The 19,669-nt window shown below is 42.8% G+C and overlaps 1 long non-coding RNA gene across 1 annotated transcript in view; it reads right to left on the reverse strand.

Annotated features, from left to right (window-relative positions):
• Positions 1–5,715: 5,715 nt before the first annotated feature.
• Positions 5,716–19,669, reverse strand: part of LOC119860573 — a 63,140-nt gene continuing 49,186 nt past the window's right edge. The window contains exon 3 of the long non-coding RNA XR_005294571.2: positions 5,716–6,979. This is a non-coding gene — a long non-coding RNA (uncharacterized LOC119860573). The remainder of the gene's footprint in view (positions 6,980–19,669) is intronic.

Raw genomic sequence — 19,669 nt, forward strand, 5'->3', positions numbered from 1 at the left:
TGGTGGTTACTTCATAGATTGGATCTCAGTGAGAAATATATCACAGCGGTCATAGCTGCCTGTTTTGTCCTGCATAATATACGAGATAATAGCTGCTGCCAGGGCGCAGGTGTAGCAGCTGTCTGCTGATTTTGAACAGCCAGACACAGGGCTATTACAAGAGCCCAATGTGGGAGCTGTGCTGTTGAGGGAGGCTTTGAACGAGCACTTTAATGGTCATCCCTGGGTCATGCAGCGTCTTCACTCGCACCACGTTGACTTAAGTAGGTTGACCATGGTTCTACACTGTTCAAGGAGTTGGTTTACTGCGTCACTGTAATAGGGAGCTTACTTCAGCCAGAGAATAATTTGAGTGTAGATACATGCACAGATAAGTCGACGCAAGGTGACTTATATTGACCTAACCTTATAGTGTAGATTAGGCCTAAAAATGACAAATTGATATTCTTTCCTGGGATTCAAATTCATTTCCAGTGGAACTCCACTGAAGTCGATAGAATAAAACTGAGGACGATCTCAGCCCATGTTGATTTATCAAAATGCCCAGAATGATTTATATACATTCTGTACTATCTACTTCAGGATTTTCTATAGCACCCAACAACATAATACACAAGATGACAGTATGTAAATGCATGACAGTATTATTATTCTCTCCAACCTCTCCCAGGTTGTGAGTTCCCAAATTTTTTCATAGTGTGGACCATGTCTTAATATCGAGACTGTCTTGTGGACGCTTCCTTTCCTATTCAGGGCCACCTTGACTGCCTCCCATTCCATGCACAATCCCATTATGTCCCAATGAAAACTCCAGCAATTGCTTGTATGGAAGTGTAATATCAGGAGAGGACAGAATGGATTTTAGGCTTTTTTGAATGTGATGTAAAAGGAAACAAGGAGGAGGAGTCAGCACCGTGGGACCAACCAGTTCTTTTGTAAAACTACCAGCAAATGCTCCACAGACCACAATTTGGAAACTACTGGGAATAGCTTGACCAAAAAGCACCATCTCCAAATACCCATCAACTTTAGAGAAACTTGCCTACAGACCCACATCCAAGCAGAATAGCTCAGGACCAGCATTACAACTTCCCCTTTGGCCTCTAGCCACCATCCTTGATTCGGACACGCAAGTGAAATATTTGCCAAGCCCAAAGCAATGACGACTGGACTGTGACATTTTCTGCCTGGGCCCCTGTTATATCCTCCCACTCATTCATACTCTCCAACACACCATCCCATTGTGACAAGCCCCTAATTATTTGATGTGGACATTGTCCATAAATTAGGAGACGTTACCGAGTTCTTTTGGCCATCAAGTGAGATTACTGTGCAATGAGACACCTTTATGTCCAGGCTTGAAATCCAGTATTTACTTAAAACACTATCAATGAAATTTTATTACAGCCATTGATTGATAGCGCATACAATTTTGCTTCCTCTGTTACTTTAAACTGGAGGAGGCTTTATGCCTGATTCATGCACAGCAAACACAGCTTTCTAGCAATGTCAACTGTCAAGTTGCTGCAAAAGGAAATAATTATAAATAATTCATGTAGCATCTTTATGATACATCTGTGCTCGGACTCATCATAGTGATTTCTGTAGACCTGCATGCCTCACAGTCAGCCATGGGCAAACAGTGTTCCAGGCCCCACAGAGGATCTGGGAAAGACCGGTAATTCTGCAGCAGCCAGCATTGAGGAGGTTGGAAGTGTGTCTCATCTGCAGCCTGGTAAAGGTGACACACACACAACATCCATTGTTGAGCTCAACCATCAAGAAGGTTGTCTATCAGATCTTGGCAGATGTGCCATTACTGGCTTATTGAAAGGATCAGGCTCTGTGCAACTTACTGGGAGTGTTATTTTTCCTTTTAATTTGGCAACTTTTTGAAATGGGGGGTGGTTGGGGGAGAAATGGGAAAAATGTAGGTGTGATATGTGCTGTTTTGTATGGTGCTCCTGTATTCATGGCACTCCCTATGGGTTAGGGTATTTTGTTTTGCTCTGAAATAGAAAGAGAATGGAAGAAGCAAATGTGGCGGGAACCTCATAAAAAGTGGGAAAGGGGCAGGAGCTTCTGAGGGGAAGGACCATCCAGTGGTTAGAGCACAAGCTAGGACTTGGAAGATCAGGATTCCTTGCCCTGCCACAAACTTTCTGTGTGACTTGGGCAAGTCACTTAGCTTCTCTGCGCCTAAATTCCCCATCTGTGAAATGGGACTAATATTCAGACTTTAAGGCCAGAAGGGAGCATTGCAAATCACAGCATCTGAGCCATGCACTCCTGTAATAAACTCATAACCTCTGGTTGAGTTACTGAAGTCCTCATATCTTGATTTAAAGACTTCAAGTTATAGAGAATCCACCATTTACTCTAGTTCAAACCAGCAAGTGACTTGTGCCCCACACTGCAGAGGAAAGTGAAAAAAACCCAAAACCTCTGCCAATGTGACCTGGGGGAAAATCCCTTCCAATCCCAAATATGGAGATCAGTTAGACCCTGAGCATGTGGGAAAGATCCAGCAGCCAGACATTTGGAAAAGAATTCTCTGTAGTAACTCAGAGCCCTCCTCATCTAGAGTTCCTCTACTGTTACTCGCACCTTCTTGTCAACTGTTGGAAATGGGCCATCCTGATTATCACTACAAAAGGTTTTTTTTCCTCCTGCTGATAATAGCTCATCTTAACTGATCACTGTCATAATAGTGGGTATGGCAACACCCATTTTTTCATGTTCTCTTGGTCTATATATCTCTTCCTACTGTATTTTCCACTGCATGCATCCGATGAAGTGGGTTTTAGCCCACGAAAGCTTATGCTCAAATAAATTTGTTAGTCTCTAAGGTGCAGAAATTCTCCTTGTTCTTTTTCCATTTCTGACTGTTGGAGATATTTGCTAAGAGCAGTCATGGGTGGGCCATATGCCATTGTAGACAACCTCATCATACCATCTCTTCCATAAACTTATCAAGCTCACTCTTGAAACAGGTTAGGTTTTTTGCACACTTTATTCTCCTTGGAAGGCTGTTCCAGAACTTTAATCCTCTGATGGTGAAAAACTTTTCATCTAGTTTTTAGCATAAACTTATTGATGGCCAGTTTATAAACATTTTTTATTGCACCAATATTGGCCCTTAATTTAAATAACTCCTTTCCCTCCCTGGTGTTTATTGCTCAGATGTATTAATAGACAGCAATTATATCTCCCCTCAGCTTTTGTTTGGTTATGCTAAATAAGCCAAACTCCTTAGATCTCCTCTCATAAGGTAGGTTCTCCATTCCTTTGATCATCCTAGTAGCCCTTCCAGTTTGAATTCATCTTAAACATGGGAGATGAGAATTGCACACAGTATTCGAGAAGAGGTCTCACCAGTGTCTTGTATAACAGTAATAACACTTCCCTATCTGTACTGGAAATACCCTCACCTGATGCATCCTAGGATTGCATAATAGTAATTCACTACTTCTCAAGGGCATTGTCAAGATGAAACATTAAAGACTGTGAGGCACTTAGATATTATCGTGACAGGGACCAGAGAGAGAGTGAAGAAAATAGCATCTCCTTCCTGATTCTAACATTTTCTCCAAACAATGTTAGGCTGGCACAGGAGATGTGGGCAAACCTCAAAATGTTGCTAGTTTGAATTGGCAGCCAAGATTCTCAGTAAGGTACTAATTAACTTCATGCGCTTAAAGTTAGGTACCTTGCCGAGTCAGTGTTTAGAGGTATAGAGTCAGTGTATAGAGGAAGCCTGTGTAGATACCTTAAGCCTGGAGAGCTAACATAGGCTAGAAATCAGTAACAACACCAGGCTTTCCCATAATAAATCTGGTACTTTCTGCTTCTGACTGGGTTGGGCTGACCACACAAACAGTCTTTCTCACAGTACTTTGGCACTGTTCGTTCTATTCTCAGCTGGGGTCCAGACGCAGAGAGGTGCAAGAAAATGACAATAATGAAAAGAAGTTGGGATAGGCAAACCTCCTGGTGTTGGAGGCTCTTCAAGGCTCTCAGACTCTTTGTTGGGTTTGCAAAACTGGGACAATTTTTGTGAAGTACTTTTTCCTGTAATTCAAAAGGCATGTTCTCCCACAGTGACCACCAAGGGTGATTCCGTTATTAAAGGGACAAGCATTTTTCTAGCAAAAAAGAAAGCCCATGGTATGTTTGAGGGAGAGAAGAAAGGAACCACTGGCTGGCACATGTGAGTGTCCTATGTACAGTTTATAGAATTTCTCTCTGTTCCTATCTTCCCCTGCTGTATATTCTCATCTTCAAATGTTTTTGTCCACTTGTTGTTTTTAACAGAGATGGGCCAGAGATGCAGACTTCATAGCCAGGTTCAGAAGCAATTCTGAACTTCCCCAAAGTTCAGGTTTGGCACCTTAGAATCATAGCCACTCCCCATACACACTGCATCTACACTGCTATTTTTTCCACACTAGCCCAACCAGAGCTAACCCAGGTACGTCTGCCCGAGTTGGAAATTACACCTATAGTGTAGACATATTTCTAATCACAACAATGACATACAGAGTACTATTGCCTCCGTGCTTCGTGATGTGATGCTTCTAATTCTGCATCACAATGGCTAATTTGTTTCCCCTTTGGGTACTATTTTACAAGCTAAAATCCAATTTCCTGTTCACTATCATGCCAAGGTCTCTTTCAGATGCATTGTGGTTCCAGGTATTCCCCTTCTCTAACTGAATAAGTTAAGTTGGGAAGGTGTTTGCTTTCACTTTTAATTTCCTTCCTTTTGGTGGTTGCATCACAATCTTAACATGACTGGAACATGGGGAGGGGGGGTTTCATGTGTTATGAATCATCATTGACCAATCAGTGATTTATTTAACCCAGGCTCAAAATATATGGCCAAGAAAGTGAGACTAAATAGCCAGGCGTTCATTGGAAACAGATCAAGACGACACTCTGTTAATATCCTTCTTGACTGTGGGTTGTTCCCTCACATCTGGCCACTAAGTGCCTCTATAAATCAAAAATGGCATTAAAAGATGAGAAAAACTTCAGGGTGACAGCAGCCAAATGCTGACATCTCTGCTCTACCAACAGTTTATCATGAAGAGGGAGCCTTAATATAGTCGAGCCAATGTCAGTTCTGTTGATTTGTTTCTCAGGCAAACATGTCTGTGCTTTTTCCCAGGCTAACTCCCATGTAAGAATCACCCTTCCAAAAGGCTACTCCCCTCAACTTTCAAGTCCCCCATGAAGATCCACCACTGCTGTGATGTTTCTAAAGGCATGAAGTTCCCTGCCAACCAGGCGGGTGCTCCTGCTACCCAACTTTCCTTGTATTGTGATTGTGGAGGCATCTTCAGGGCATCAATAATACTGCAGATTTGCTGTGGCATGGAGAGATGAACTAAGATGGGTTTACAAAACAGTCTCCTTTGCAGAGTTATAGGGGTAGGTCTTGTGAGGATATAGGCACTATTTCTTTAAATCTGTAGCAGGAAGCCAAACAGGGAGGAGTGGGCAAGATTCTAGGCAGAAACTCTATAGGAAAACGGAAAGAAACTGAAAGAGTTCAGTGGATAATACTAGAGCTGCTTGCAATTTTTAGAACACAATGGGGTATGTCAACAGAAACGGACTTTCCTTGAAAAAGGTTTGTGAAAACCTTGTGAAATTTTAAAAAACCCTCCACATTTTTTGCAACATCTTTGATCAATGTTTTACCTGAAATTTTAGTGCCAAACTTTGTTGAAATGAGCATGGACATTTTTGGTTTATGGTTTTCAGAAAATGAACATTTTTCTGGACTTATTTCAAGACCATTTTCAATGTAAGAAATTGGTTAAACTTTGTGGAAAAACAAACAATGGGTCTGGTTCGAACTGTGGGAAACTAACATTTTTCATGAAAATTTTCGTTTTTCAACCAGCTCTAGATTAACGCCATTTTCCTTAATCTAATAAAGTTCTTTGATCAGTGTCTAACACTGATACCCCCTGTGTACATCATCGGCCATGGGGATCACACCTGGGACCTCTTGAGCTTAAGTCATGACCCTCTAAGGCCCGAGGTAAAAAAAAGATGTTTCTTACCTAAGGCCGTAATAGGCTCATCAATCTCTAGATGGTCTAGCCACTAGAAGATGGGGACAGAGTGCCACACCAAGCAGGTGGGGATTCCACGTGTAAAGAAAAAACTCTTCCCGTAATTCTTTATTATGTCACATGATACCCTGCTCTCTGATCAACCTAGCGGATTGGAGCCGCATACTGATAGGCCCATCCTCTGCTTGCTTAGTCAGAGCTGAAAGTCTAAAACATCTTAGTTTGTGGGCCACGCCGCACATCCAGTCCGTCTTTTCAGCTGTCCCTCAGAATGTGCAGTGTTGCCCTGTAAATAAGGCAAGAATACTACCTTAAAACAGGGCTTATGCCCTGTTTTTGTCTGACACTGCAGGTATAACAACAGTGGCCTGAAATTAAAGATTAACCAGAGTCCTTAGAGTACACATTTTACTTCCTTATGCCAGGCCTATAAATTCTTTCACCATATATTTAGCCAGGTGAACACTGAATATTTCTTGACTATAAAAGTTACTACCTTGCATGTTTCATTAGAAAGAGTAAATATTTTAACTACTTTTGTTTTGATGGAGATTAACTAGATTTAGGGCCACATTCTAGATTTTCCACTAGCATAACCAAGAGCTGAATTTGGCCAACAAGGCTGCAGAAGTCTTTGAATGAGAGAGGCAGTACTTGTGCAAATATTAGCTTTGCGTCATTCAAACGCTGTCAGAATTTCATACGATTCCAAGCCGGGTCAGATGGGATCAGAATATCTTGCCTTCTGACGGACTCTTTCTCTTCAAAGCTGTGTGTGCCAGGTTCGAAGGAGCACTACAGAGCACAAATCCATGGTGTGCATTCTCCTCTGTAGGTTCCCCCTGTCTCTGAACTGCTTCCGCTGCACACAGGATGCCCTGAATGCCACTGTTCTGTAACACAAATAGCATTAATTTAAAAGGCATCATAATAGCTTTTCAATAATTCTGGATTTTGCAGTGTGTTGGGATATTGTATACTGCCCATCCCCATAGTATCTAGGCATGTCTACTAACTTTCCAGGTGCTTGACACTCAAATCTGTTTCACGGCCAAGCTTTTTTCTTCCTGCACATATATTAATTGGTTTGTTATCATCAGACCACTCATAACTGCTGGGCTGATTTGCTACTATTGGATCCCACATGATTGCTGTTTCCTACTATAGAGCTGCTTGTGATGAGCACTAGGTGGATGACATTGGGGTCATTCTAGCAAAATATAACTGATGCATTACAAAAAAAATTACAAGCAGCCTTCAAACATAGACTTGATTCTGCAGTCGTGTCTGCACGAGCAAACTCTTACACTTTTACCCCCCACCCGCCGCCTGCAGCCATACTGAATTCAGTGGGGCTCTGCACAGCCCAGGAGTCCACTGCACAGGTCCAATTGCAGGACAAAGGCCATAAAATATAGGTCAAATGCTGGTCCCAAGACTGGCCTTCAATTAAATTAGTATCAAAATATAAAGGTTTTATTGAAACAATGCCCTACATTTAGAAGCAGCTTGTGTTTTATAAGTTTTTATTTATTTTACTGCCCTATTGTCAGTTTAAAAAAATCTGTTTTCCCTTCCCACTCGCTCTGTTCTTTTAAGTGTCTGTATTTTGCTAAATTCCCCATCTTCTAACAGTCCCCACTGAGATCAGGCATTGCACAAACAGTGGGAAAGACAGTCCCTGCTCTGCAGAGCTCACAATATAAATAGACAAGACAGAGAAAGGGTGGGAGGACAAACAGAGGAAATTACTTGTCTAGTCCCAGAATGTGGTTGGCAGAGAAGGGGAACAGAACCCAGGTTTCCTGACTGCTAGTGCAATGCACTATCCAGGGCAGCACGTGACTCTTCCATTTGGAGAGACTGGGCGTGCCCAGACCATGGCCTCACCCCCACTCTGCCTCCTTCTCCCTGAAGCTCTGCCTATGCTCCACCCCCAGCCCTGTACGGCCCCCTTCCCTGAGGCCCCACTCCCCACTCCTCATGCCCCCTCCCTCCCCACCCACCACTCGCACCTCTTCGCCTCCTCCCCCAGTCCCCATGTGGGCAGAGCAAGGATGGGAAGAGGTGGAGGGAAGATGGGGCTTCAGGGGGAAGAGGACAAGCTGAAGTAGGAGATCGGGGCAGAGTGCAGGTAGGGCAATAGCTGAGGCCCCCATCCTTTTGGTGGTGGCGTGCTCCAAAAGCGGCGGCTGTTTGGGGAGGCTTAGCCTCCCCTGACATCTTATGCCTGCTGCCCATGGCGATATCCATTGAACCACACTGCCTTCAGCTGCAGCACATTGCCAGCCAAGGCCCCAAACCTTCAATAAGTGCCATGCAAACAGACTCCCCATCCATGCAGAGCCCCATTGACTTTAATGCAACTGGATGGATGCTCAGGGGTCTGACTATGTGGACCTCATTGCAGGACTGGGGTCTTCCACAACAACATGCTCCAGACACATACTTTGTTATCTGAAGGTTTTTCAACAGCCATGAATAAAATCGCAGCAAACTCTAAGACTTCCAAGAAGATCTCAGCTCCTACTGATTAACCACAGTGCAAACTTCATAAAAGGATTGACCTCCAGCATCTATTTATATACTTGAGTAATCCCAATAAAAAAGGAAATGACACTTTGCCACAACATTACTAAGTCCACATCCTATAAAACCATTCAGCAAAAGCAAAACAAGAAAGAGGTGTGTTTGGCAATCGTCTGTTATTATACTGGCCTTTGTCGGTGTTACATTGCTTCTAAAAATAATGAGCATGGAACAAAGCTTGTTTGTGTTTATGGGCTGGTTCTTGGCTTCTGTCATGGGCGGGGGGTATCATAGGCTAGGAGAGGCTGAGCCTCCCCAAACAACCTGGCAAGGCCCTGCCCACGCTCCATCCCCAGTAGAGTGCCTATGAGTTCCCGCTCTTTTATGACCCAGGCCGGGGCTGGGCGGCCTGCCGCCGGGATTTGGGGAGGCTAGGGCTGGTGCCTACCTGGCACTGCCTGCCCTGCACTCTGGGGCTGGGGTTCAAGTGGCTGCAGGCCCCATGCTCTGGGGCTGGGATTGGTGTTGCTGCTGCGGTGCCGGGCACCCCAAGCTCTGGGGCTGAGGTCAGTGGGCAGGGGTTGGGGGAGGCACTTGCCTAGGGCGGGGAGGTCAGCAGTTGTGGTGGGGCTCCAAATTCCAGAGAGGGACAGGGCGGAAGGGGAGGGGTGGGAAAGAGCCCTGGGCGGAAGGGGAGGAGGGCTATTCTAATGCGGTGGTTTTCAACCTGATATCCGCAGACCCCTGGGGATCCACAGAATATGTCTAAGGGGTCCACGAAAGGTTGTCATTACCATAGAACAGTGGTTTTCAACCTGGGGCCTGCAGACTATGTCTAAAATTTCCAAAGGGGTCCGCACCTCCTTCAAAATTTTGTTGGGGTCCATAAATGAAAAAAGCTTGAAAACCCCTGTTCTAATGCACAAGTGGAAGATGCACTTTGAACCCTTGGATTCCACACTGCAGGAGTGCTCTGTTTATTTCTCCGATTGCCTTGCTTCTTTCATTTCCACCTCATGGCCGTGGCATGTCTCACAATTAACACACTGATGTTTCTACACCAACCCACAAGCAAATACAAGCACCCACGTCAGGAGGAATGGGGAAGCTTTTGAATGACACAGCCCTCCCAGTGGTTTCCATCCAACAATCATTATATTTGCTTAAGCTCATGGAAAGAGCCATGCAACATGCTTAAAATAAAGTGTTTATTTTTTTTCCAAGCCGTGGGTGATGCCACCTATATCATCCCACAAGCCAAGGCACATTTTCAATGCCCAGCAGGAAAAAAATACCATTTGGATCAATGGTCTTCCCTTTCCTTCTTTCTCCTACAAGCTATTATTCAAATTGTTAAAACAAACAGCTATCAAGGCTAGAAAGGTTCTAGACAGACAGAAATAAAACAACAAAATGAGAGGTTTCAACCCCGGCCTCTCCCTAGGAGCATCATCATTTTCTGTGTTGCTCTGCATTCGATACAAAGGAAAAAGCCGTGAGCAGGTTATTATAGATTCATAGATACTAAGGTCGGAAGGGACCATTCTGATCATCTAGTCCGACCTCCTGCATAGCGCAGGCCACAGAATCTCACCCACCCACTCCTACAAAAAACCTCACCTATGTCTGAGCTATTGAAGTCCTTAAATCATGGTTTAAAGACTTAAAGGAGCAGTTTAAATTTTAAATATTAAATTTAGATCATTGCTGATATGAATGAAGGTGCACTTGCTGTCACATAACACCAGAGATGCGACTCAGAACAGTGCACCATGGAAGAGTGGGAGAGCTCTGATTCACAAATGCGACTGTTCTTCCACCCTCTCTTACAATAGGTGATCAGTATTCTGCAAGCAGAACCCTGTATTACCCTGAGCCCGAGCTCCTGCCCTCCACTTCAGTGAGTGGAAGGAATGATATGCACCCTGCAGAATGGGGAATCAGCTCCATATCATTCTTATTCCTTGCCCAGCCATGCTCTTACTCACTGGGTACATCAATAATCCAGTTGAAGGCGTAATTTCCAGTTTAGACGAGCTGGGCTTGATCAAGGTAGCTTGGTAAAAATAGCTGCAACAGCCTGGGCTAGCCACCCCAGGACAATCCCATCCGAGGCCCTAGATTAGTACTTGGGGTAGAAAGTCTGGGACTTCATCTTTACCATTAGGGCTACCCTGCTATTTTTAGTGCACTGTCTATTAAACCTAGCATGTCTAGGCTGGAAATTACCCCTCTAGTTGTAGTGTAGACTTACCATATGTTTGTTTATATAGTGCCCAGCAAAACTGGACCCCACTCTCAGTAGAAGCCCATAAGCGCTACTATAATACAAACAAATAACTTATTTGTATTGTAGTCAACTGTAAGCTCTTTGGGGGCAGGAACTGCCCTTCTGTTCTGTTTGTACAGAGCCTAGCACAACAGGGTCCTGCTCTGTAACTGGGGTTTTGGGGCACTTTTGAAATGCATATAAATAATAATAATAGCAACAGCAGCCATCACCCCACAGAAGACTATTGAGCAAGGGAAACTATAAAATCTACAGATGAAAACTGGCTGGAATTTTTTACAACAAAACTTTTTTTTTTTCAAGCCAAAAATGGACATCTTCCTGCAAATGAAATTTTCTTGTTTTTCACAAACATCTTTTCTTCTTTATTTTTATTGAAAATGGAAATAAAAATGTTATCAAAATGATTACAGAATTTTTCATTTACCCAACTGCCACGATCTTGATAAACATGTCAATAATAATTTTTAAAAAAAACTTAATCTTTTTAAATACCCATAATGAGTCCATTTCATACACAGAAGTGAAAACAACTTTGAAATTCCAATTATTTTTCATGAAATGGGTTCTCATTTTTTGACTGGCTCTGCTGAATATTAGAACTGGTTCCAAATTTTCCAATGGATCATTTTTCTGTTGGAAAATGCCATTTTGTTATTTTATTTTATGTTATAAAAATTACAAAATAAAGTGCTTTGATGTATTGAAAAAATACATTTTGATTGATGAAAAATGAGGGGTTTTTTTTCAAAAATTGTGTTTCAGAAGCAATTTCAGAATTTCAGCTTTTTGTTCTGTGGAACAGAAATTCCAGTTCCTATCCAGCGTTACTGAAGATGGCGGAAAAGATCTCATGTTGCACAGGCTCTGATCTTGAAGCATTTATGCACAATTAACCAGTGGAACTCATTGCCAGGGGATGTTGTGAAGGCCAAAAGTATTTCAGGGTTCAAAAAAGAACCTGATAAGTCCACAGGTACATCAATGACTATTAGCCAAGATGCTCAGGAAGACCCTAAACCTCTGACTGCCAGAAACTGGGAAGCAAAGATGGGGTGCGTCTCCCAAAATTGCCGTCCTGAAAATCTGGCACTGGCCACTGTTGGAGATGGCATACTGGGCTAGACGGACCATTGGTCTGACCCAGTGTTGCAATTCTTATATCCTTATGTTTAGAATAAAGTTAGGCACGTGTGAAGGTGTTTGCCGGATCGGGGACCAAGTTAACTAGTTGACATTTAAATACACTGGCATAATTAAAACTATGTAGATAAGCCTGCAGGCTCCAGTGCAATTCATCAGTGCTTTGCTATGATGCCAAGAGCAGAAGACACCCCTGAGAACTTAGCCCTTGAGTGTTCAACACCTGGCAAGATTATGAGGACATGCACCAGTACTGTACGCACCATCGAACCAGTTACATCAAACGCTTTGAAGTTCCAGAACCTTCTCTCTAGCTTGTGTTGCTGTAGTTACCCTTGGAAAGTCAAGAAACACTCCTCAAATATCCTCCCATTTGTCACACGCTTGTTCCCTTGTACAAATCAATACTTTTGCAAGTGGGGCCATTAACCTGACCCAGCCATTACACAAGAGTCCTTTGTGTGTTTAATTATGTGGTTTAAATCTGCAGGATCCGTGATTCAGGACAGAACAAGCTCTTCCATTGTGGCCAGTCTTGAGGGTGAACCATCCATAGGTCCTTTTAAAGCTTTAATGTGGATCAAAAAGTTAGATCCCGGACGCTGAGTATTTTTGACATTTAAACACATTTTTATAACTAGAGCACATGACAATCCTTCAAACAACCATGTTGTTTTATTTTTACAAGGCCTCCAATTAGGCAGTGTTGTTTAGATTGGTAATACTTGCCATGCATAAACTTTCTTAGCACATGGCATATGAAAACAAATAACCTCCATCAGATGTGCATTTCCCATGTCAAAAGAGCTGAGGGAAATAAGTGGCATTTTTGTCATAAACTGTCCGCAGATTTCCTCCTTGGAGGGTGCAAGGAACAGTCAAAAATGTAATACAAAGGATCACACACACGGACCCAAATCCTCAAGCTGTGCCACTCCAATGGGTGTTTCTTCTGGTTGAGGACGTCAAGATTTGATCCAGGGGAAGTACTTTCTGTCTTTGTGAAGCCCTGGCTCTCTGATCTTGAGATGGATAGTATGGGCATATTGAAGGCAATGGGGCACTCCAGGGGGATAGCAGTATATCTTTGCATTATCAATTCTAGGAACAAAGCCCAGGTAAGCATTAGTGAAAGGTCCTGCAGTGAAGGTGCCGGCTGAGTATTGTGGAGACCAAGGTTCAGTTCCTTACTCTGCACCAAACTTCCTACAGGACCTTGCACAAGTCACTTAAGGCCAGGTATTTAGATGCCTGGTGGGATTTTCAACAGCACCTAATGGGAGTTAGGCACTGATCTACATCTTTTGCTGTGTAAATGCCTTTAAAAATGTGGTCCTTAGCCCCTCTGGAAATGTCTACACTGCAATTAGGCACTCATGGCTGGCCAGTGTCAGCTGACTCGAGTTTGCGGGTCTCAAGCTATGGGGATGTTGAACTGCAGGGTAGACATTTCAGCTTGTGCTGGATCCTGGGTTCTGAGACCCTCCCCCCACCCGAAGTCCCAGTGCCTGGGCTCCAGCCCAAGCCCAAATGTCTACGCCACAATTGAACAGGCCTGTAGCCGAAGCTTGAGTCAGCTGACACAGTCCTCTGTGCCTCAGGTGCCCATCTGCGAAACAGGGATACTAGCACTTCCCTGCCTCCCAGGGGCGTTGTGAGGATAAATACATTCAGGAGCGTGTGCTGCTGTGGGCAAGGCTGGCCCCTCCCCTTTGGCCCTGTCAATCACACGAAGGGTGGAATAAGGGCTTAAAAACAGGAAGTTCCCAGCAGTTGCTGGGTAGCTCTGGGAGAGAGCAGATAGTGGCTCTACATCTCCCAAAGGAGACTTCTGAAAGCCTTCAGAGGAACTGCCCTCAGGAAGGGTATTTATTAGCCCCCTCCAGGCCCACAAAGAGGCAACGGGCCCTAGTATTCTGGCCAGTAAAATAGGTTTTGTAATCCCCAAGGCAAGCCAAGGTGATCGGTGCCGCCATCCTCTACTCATTTGGGGGTTAGAGACCTGAGAAGACCAAAGGGACTAGGGCAGTGGGGAGCCAAAAGCTATAACCCAGCTCCCCCCCCCCATCCACCTAAAAAAGACCATCTAACACAATCTGTGCGAAGGGACTCCTACTCAGGCAGTGGGACTTTTCAGGGCCTTTCCAGTAGCAGGCACCCCTCAGCAGCCTCAGAACGGTAACAAACGCACGCATGCTGATGTTTGTGAGGCACAGCCCTCTTTATGCAAAACTAGCCTCAGGTGCGTCTGGAAATAAAGCCACTCTTGTGTTGAAAAATGCGCCCATTTTAATGAATGAATGGAGATGACAAACATTTTCAATGTTTTGTTTTTGGTCAACATTTGAGTTTTTGGCCAAAAGAAAACCAAAGTCAACGAATGTTTTCATGTAATTTGGGGTGGGGGAGGATTTTTTGGGGAAAATTTCTTCAACGTTTTGAAAAGCAAAATAGTTTAAAAAAAATCAGTGGCAAATAGTTTTGTGAATGTTTTACTGCTTTTTCAACCAGTTCTGCTAAAAAATTAGCCTGTTTCACTTAAAAAGTTCACATGCCAATGCAAAACATTTATCCACCCAGTATAGGGGGCACTCCAGGGCAAGCTGGGGGATACAGAAGGAGGATGTAGATTGCAGGTGAGAGGTTGGTGTGGCACCCGTGGCTGGCCACGATGATTTACACCCTAAATCAGTGCGTCTCAATGACCGGTCCGTAGACCAGTGCCCATCCTTGAGATCTCCCTAACACAATTTAGGAAGGCAGCAAGCTAGTCCCTGGTATCAAAACGGTTGAGAAACACTGCCCTAGCAAGTCTTCATCCCAGTAATGGCCCATACTGGTCTCTGCAATAGGTGCGCAAGTTAGTTGCTCGCTTAACTCGTCCCTGGCAAGGCAGTTGGATGGGGAGATCCATGCACTAATGGTACCATACAATGTGGTGAGACTTTATCCATTAATGTCTGTAAAACCTTCTGAGATCCTTGGTGCTATAGAATTGCAAAGTACTTTTAGTTACCTTTATTCTTATGATACAATTCGGTATCCTTCTCAAGCACTAAGGTAAAAAATAAGGATTCCATCAGTCAACACTTCTTCCCATTCGTATTCTTTACTTTGATTAAACATCTTCAAAACTTGACAAATTAATGTTTTATTGTCCCCAGATATTTATAATGGAGCTAAATGTGCACATGGTTAACCATAAAACCTGAAACCAGGGAGGAGCTCATTACCAATTTGAAACTCCATCCAAGTTTGCCAAATGCTTTGTGAATCTGGATCCAGTTTCAAACAAACATGACATAAAAAAGGATTTCACTTCAAAGCAGCATGAAGCTTGATGGCTTCAACTTTTGATGGACCAGAATCAAAACATCCCTTACAAGCTTTGGGGAGGTTCCTGCCCAGATGCAAGCTGGTCAACAAACTCTATAATGCAAAATTTTGCATCCAAACATACTCCCTATGGACTTCTGTTCACAAAGCTAACTCGTGTTATAGCTTGAGGGTTCCCTTAACCCAAATGACATCCACACAGAAAAATCCCTCCTTTGAAGGTGGTGGTGCTATGAACTTGAGATGGCTAAAGCTTGTTTGAGCTCATCCAATCAGCTGCTACAGTCACTCTACAATGCCACACGATTGCTGCTAGTCCTCCAAAGACTCACAATTCCTCTGGGGACAGACAAGTTCTCTCACAACACACTGAAAGAATGCATAGAGATAACCAGCACACTGCAGCGCTAAGAACCATGGTATATGCCCCCGGAAGTCTTTGCGCCACACACAAGTACATCACCAGTGAAGATGCAACAAGCTAAGTATTATTTTGCAGCGTGACTGCTCTCACTTGAACTAAGCTAACATCAGATAAATAATTCACATGCAGATCACTAGGGTTGACTCTGCAGTGAAGAAAAAATCTTTAAGCCCCAGTTCAGTATAGGATCTAAGTATATATTCAAATCCCATTGACTTCAATGGGGCTTAAACACATGCATAAATGCTTTGTTGAATCAGGGCCTTGGGCTAACACATCAGCATTCATCCCATCAGTATATGAATAATTTCCAGTGAGATTAATTATCCTAATCTTTTAGGGAAAGAACAGGATCCCTGGATACTATGGTGGTGGATATATCAGAAGTCATAGGGACGGATGGATGGACAGACAGACAGATAGGTGACCAGACATGATTTATTTTTGTTAATATCAGATGACAAAAATCAGTCACAGGGCATAGATATGGGTTATTTTTACATAGCCCACTTTCTGAGCATAACCATATTGCAAATGAAAATCAGTTCCCCTTTAACCTTAAACAGTGGCAAATCAAAATGTGACTCGTAGAATTATTTCAAAGATGCACATATATATTTATTCAGTGTCCTTAAACTGAATAAACAGTTGTATATTGTTACCTACAACGTAAGTCTTTGGTCTTAAGTCTCTGGCCAAGAAAAATATTATCATAGCTAGTTTGTTATGAAAATGTTTGAATAAAATAAATACCATCAATAACTTATGAAAAACTTCAACCTTTAATCAGCTGAGCCTTAATAGGGTTCAAGATAACTGAGTATTTTGCCAAGAGTATAAAATAATCATAAAATATTGTAATTGATGCATTGCTTTGGTTTATTACAGCTTGCAAGCTAGATAGCTGAGCACATGGATAGAGAAAACGTTGGGTCTTATGCCAACATTGTTGCAATAACTAAACACCAACTATTCAGAGTTTGGGAATTTTACTGGTTTTTATTTATGGTCCATACAAAAATGTAAAAATCCTGGGCCAAAGTCTCAACAGGTGTCAATCCATGTAGAACCATCGTGGTCAATGATCAATGCTGATTTCCAGCAATTGAGGATTCAGCATAGTGTATTTAAGAGTGGATTTGGCAGACCCAATTCCTGCTCAGATTCAACCATCTAATTTTAAATCTAACAAAAATACAGCAAATAAACCTTGGACAATAAGTTACACCAAGTCGTTTCCTTTTTGGAAAGTAGTTAGCTGGAAATAATTACTAATATAAGGTTTGCAGTGCTCATTGAATACAAATCTTTATTTGGGGACTGCGGAGTGAGCTTTTTTTCTTGCTCTCTTGACAGTTTAACAGCATGCCAACAATATTTGCTTAGAGTCTTTGGCTCCATTAATCTCAACCCCTGCTACATAGATTGCCAAAGCTGATGACAAATCCCAGTTAGCATGGATCATCCACTTCCCCATGACAATATTTTTCCCATGACATTAGAATAGCAATTTTCCCCAAAGAGGGTACAAATCTACCAATTCTCAAGAAAGGATAAGTCTATGGCTTAACATGACTGATAGAGATAGCTGGGGACCACATGGAAATAGGAAGGATGGAAAATACCCTTGCACTCTAATTGGCTTTTTTGTTTGCACACAGTTGCTTCTAATATGGACAGATCTCCATAAGAAAACACAAAATTAGCACCTGTTAGGACAACTTAACCTTCAAGGAGAAAAGCAAACATCCTTGGGTTGTCTAGATTTTGCAACAAGGTTAAAAGACAGCTGATTTTTACCAAGATTATTTTAACCCTTCCTTGCAATATACCACTCTCCATAAACTAGGAGAACTGCACCATTCATCAATGACATGTAGAGCTGGATTTGAACTTTGAAGCTTCTTCCTAGCTCTGTAGTGGGCCAAGCCAAACCCCCTGGATTCAAACTTCATGCTCAGGCCTATCTGTTAATAGATAGAAATATTTTATTTACCTTGGGGTAGCTCCTAAGGCCCCACTCAGGAATCAAAGTCCCAATATGCTAGTTGCATAGACAAATCATGCAAAGACAGTCCCTGCCCCAGAGAACGAAAGGATAAATGGCAAAAACTGATAAACAAGGGTGGATGACAAGGTAACAGCAAAGACATACTTCAGAATAGAGTTCATCAATATTAGATTAGATGGGCCAGATTCTTAACTGCTGTAAATTGATGTCGCTCGATTGATTTCAATTTGCCCTGATGGGACTGTGCATAAATGTGTGTATATTAATTATGGGGGTTATGGAAGAGGAAGATTGGAAATGCTTTTTAATTAGGTTTTAAGCACATCTTTTAGGGGTAAACAAATGTATCCAGATACAAGAAGAACTATCCAAACATGTACCCAGAACCAGAACCAAACCCAACCATTTCTAGATTTGGAAACATTAGCTTAACATTGTTCTTTTCCCCCTTCTGTCATGCGTCTGGGTACTAACTGGGATCAGAAGTGGAAATCCTCCAATGCCATGAGACAGACTGTTCTTACAATGTGTCCTTTCCGAGCAGGAAGGACAGAAATTCCATGAGGAAATCTTTCACCCAGGCCTTGATCCTCCAGAGGCATAAGAATGTGGTTAACTTTACACTCGATGAATAGACCTACTGACATCAAAAGGACTTCTCCAAAGATAAGCATCTCTTTGCAGGACTTGGGGCTAGGTCATGAGTTCCGCCTTTTCTACATGGGGAGACACGTCAGAGAAAAATAACAATTCCACTATAGCGATCCTGGTATAATTTAGCTATTCTGGTATAACTCCCCAGGATGAAGACACTATTTGAGAATAAAAATGAATTTTTATTCTGCAGTAATTACTCTGTTTCCAAAGCTTCATTACTCCACTCTATCTATAGTAGTCAATTTCCCCAATGTAGACAAGCCCTAGAACCTTCTCATGAGTTTATCCCATAAGCCCATGTTGATATTTTAATTCTCTCTCTCAAATTTTAAGGAAGAAGAACATATCAAACCTTGCTTGTGTCTTTTTTTCTTTTTTCTGCATCAAATTGCTATTCCTTTGTAATCACTGACAGCCTCCGCTGTATCATGCAACCCTCTTTGCTGGGAAGCGATGGGGGACTGAGTTATTTGAAGCAGCCAGCAGCTTTTGTGTAATTTAGACTAGTGCACCATGGAATTTAAATAATGGCAAATATAAGCTATGAAGCCCACATCAGAGAAAAAGTGACCTTTAAAAGCTTAAGGACAAAGAAATTTTTTTAAAAATCAGTTTCTCATGTCTGCTAATTCTTTGCTAAAGTCATTCATTTAATCATGCTCATTAAAATGCTCTTTTTGTAAAGTTTCAGGCTAGATTGCCGCTTTGCCACAAAGCCTGAGCAAGGAGCAGCAAGCAGGCATGCTGCCCCAGATGGGATCAAGGACAGAACCTGGTCTCAGAGAGCCACAGTATCAGTGGGGCACACTCACCATTTTATCACAAGTCTTGTGAAAGCTGAGGCTTTCCTTTAAAGCCCTAGCTCCTGGGGCTGGCTGATTACATGAGTATCTCAACTCCGCCCCACCCCCAAACTTGAAAATGGGATTCGAGTGCACCTTGAAGGCTTGGAAACCAGGACAAAAAATTGTGGGGGGGTGTCTTTTCATTTAAATGTCATGATTTTTAAGACAATCATGATTTGGGGAGTGGGGGGCTGACATGGTGTTTGTGGTGGTGTGTTTTTGCAGGGGTTGAATGCAGGGCATTGGCATACTGCAGTACTGTCTTTTGCGCCCCACTTGCTCCAGAGGGGATGTGATCTTGGTCAGCCCTATATCTGGCACAGATTACTTCCCCACCCACACCTGCTC

The sequence above is a fragment of the Dermochelys coriacea genome, chromosome 8 (assembly GCF_009764565.3).
Source record: "Dermochelys coriacea isolate rDerCor1 chromosome 8, rDerCor1.pri.v4, whole genome shotgun sequence".
Lineage (NCBI taxonomy): Eukaryota > Metazoa > Chordata > Testudines > Dermochelyidae > Dermochelys > Dermochelys coriacea.